Here is a 2,659-nt window from a genome sequence, read left to right on the forward strand (position 1 = left end):
TAATATCATTTGGAGAGACCCAGCTGTGACCGCGCATTGGTTGCAGCCTAGGCTGGGTCAGAGATGCCAGTAAGCTGGGCCAGCTCTGCTATATGTATGGATATTATATTCACCCAAGCAGGTCATGGACAGCCTCAAGAAAAAATAGCTACTGATGGGAACCCAAGCAATCCATTTTTGTCCCATGCTGTGTGGTGATATTACCAATCCCATCCTTGAATGTGATCCCAGATACATGAGAAAAGGTGAGGATGTTACTTTGAATACAACTGTTTCAAGCGCATTACCTCATCTTCATACACTACATTAACTAGATGTATTGGTAAAGGATTTGATCTTTTCACATGGAGAATCAAAGTTATTGACATCTATTTCTAAAGATAAAAATAATTAGATTTCACTTGCAGGATTAAATGTAGTGGTAAAATGACAAGTGTTCCCAGTATCACTACCAGTACTTGTAAATCCGCCTATTTTATACTTAACTGCCAACAATAAAATGAAACAATGGCAATTTAAAAGATTTGTGAAAATCTCTCAAAAATTTATTGTTCAGTGTAAATTAGAGAAAGGTGAAATTATTCAAAATACCTACCTGATCTGACAACAGAGCAGAAATGTTCTGTGAGGAGTTTTGGTGCACATTGCAAGCAGCAACTTGAGCTTCCATCTTGCACGGTACACAAGAGGAGAGTGCAGGTGCAGGGCTGAGATGTGCAGTTGAACAAGCCTGGGGAGATATGAATGACAATGTTTGCGTGACTGGCAGTGATGTGTGCATTTTATGAGGAATGATATAATATAGGAACTCTCATAGAATTCTCTGCAAGTTTCTAATTTCACAGCAGCATATGAATGTGCTGGCATCACAAATCTCTGGTTATAAAATGTCTTCTCATATCAATGCTTCATACTGCAAATATTTTATTGGCTTTTTTCAAATTCCTATAGATACATAGACATATGGGTCAATTTCAGGAAGAAAGGCACACTTTTAGCATGTTTTTGTTCAATAAAATTGGCATCATAAATGTATTAGTCATTTCTTTATTTGTAATGTATTGACGTTGCATCACTTGGGTTAAAAATGTGTTTCAATTGACAGGAATGTTCTCAGTACTATTCTTTTCAATTCTTTGCTCTATTCTTATTTATTCATTGACAAACAAGGAAGTAGCATTAGAACAAGTAAATTTGGAATTTTTTCAGGATTCCTGTCAATTGGGGCCATCACATTTCATTTTAATTTCACTATAAACAAATATGGGGGAAAATGGTGGATGTGGATTTAGAATAGCAAACCTAATGCAAGTAATTAGGAGTTAAATTTCCGCAACTTCTAACCAATTATTGAATGAAGCTATGGCTGCTTTGTACCTACAATAATTACTGCTCAATATTTCAGACGTAATACTGGGTTAAGATTTGTCTCCTCATGCCTAACTTGAAGATTTGAGCATGGAAATAGCATTCTGCATTGGAAATAGCATTCTGCAAGAATTTTAAATGCTCTGCTAAACATTTATTTGCATATCAACTCCACCTACCTCGTTTTCATTTACGAATGGTTCCTCTTTGATAGATATTTCCTCAGTTTCATCATCAGGCTCCTCCTTGATGAAGATGGCAGGAACTTCAAGGACTGGTGGAGGGTCAACCTTTCCAAAGGCTGTAAAATATATAGGCATATTGATCCACTGGTAGTAATTGGTTGATGAGCAAGATATCTCATGGTAAATGTAATGCTCATCAAAATAATGAGTCATTTGGGCCTTAGAAAAAAGTTGATATCACTCAGATGACTGAGACTCATGAGGTAACAAATTAACATACCTACATAGTTATCAAATCTTGTATTGAAACTCCAAAGAAATCAATATAGATGAAAATTTAATAAAATAAATACCACATAACCTCAGTAACTTATTTGAAGGTACCGAGATGTTTTACCTTTGCCTGTTCCTTTGAAACGAAATCCTGCTGAGTGTAGAGCATAAGCAGTGCGACGGCGTTGCAATTCTGCTTGATACGCTTCTTCATCTAAACGAGCGTTGGCATGCCTTTCACGATCATGCGCCTGGCGAGAAGCCCTCGCTTCTTCTGGCTCAACCGCACGAGCAGCAGCGTGTCGCTCTCTATCAGCTGCCTGGCGGGAGGCTCTCTCTTCTTCCGTAACAGACAGACAGACAGACAGACAGACAGACAGACGGACACGAAAGCGAGCTAAGAAAAACGTGGTAAAAAATCACTAATAAAGGGAGAGCACAGGCCGGGTTAGTGTGAACTTGACATTACCAAGCCAGCTGTAAAAATAGATGAAATTAATAATATAGCAAAGGATGTATAATTTAAGGAGCTGTGATTGAAATGATTAATTAGTAATCAAGCATTGCAGGGTAAAGTAACGGCAAGGGACAAAGCAAGCAGGGGATATAGTCATAATTAAATGGAATCAAACCAAATTAAGTAAAACCAAAGAACCAAAAGGGTTTGCAAGGTGAACACAGTTGAGAATGCAATGGCAGACTATTAAGTATAGTTGACTATTTGTTTAAGATAGGAATCATGAGAAAATGCAGTAGTTAATGTAATGAATCAAAGAATCATAATCAATCAAGAACCAATGTCTTATTTACAAAAATACAAGTTAATTAAAATA

At 37.0% G+C, this 2,659-nt stretch overlaps 1 long non-coding RNA gene across 1 annotated transcript; it reads right to left on the reverse strand.

Moving 5' to 3' along the window:
• Positions 1 to 705: 705 nt before the first annotated feature.
• On the reverse strand, positions 706 to 2,167 carry LOC125178489. Its single transcript, XR_007156919.1, has 3 exons — positions 1,951 to 2,167; positions 1,548 to 1,669; positions 706 to 730 (listed from the first exon to the last, which is right to left on the reverse strand). It is a non-coding gene; the product is annotated as an uncharacterized LOC125178489 (long non-coding RNA).
• Between the last annotated feature and the right edge of the window lie 492 nt (positions 2,168 to 2,659).

The sequence above is a fragment of the Hyalella azteca genome, unplaced genomic scaffold, assembly GCF_000764305.2.
Source record: "Hyalella azteca isolate HAZT.00-mixed unplaced genomic scaffold, Hazt_2.0.2 contig10146, whole genome shotgun sequence".
Lineage (NCBI taxonomy): Eukaryota > Metazoa > Arthropoda > Malacostraca > Amphipoda > Hyalellidae > Hyalella > Hyalella azteca.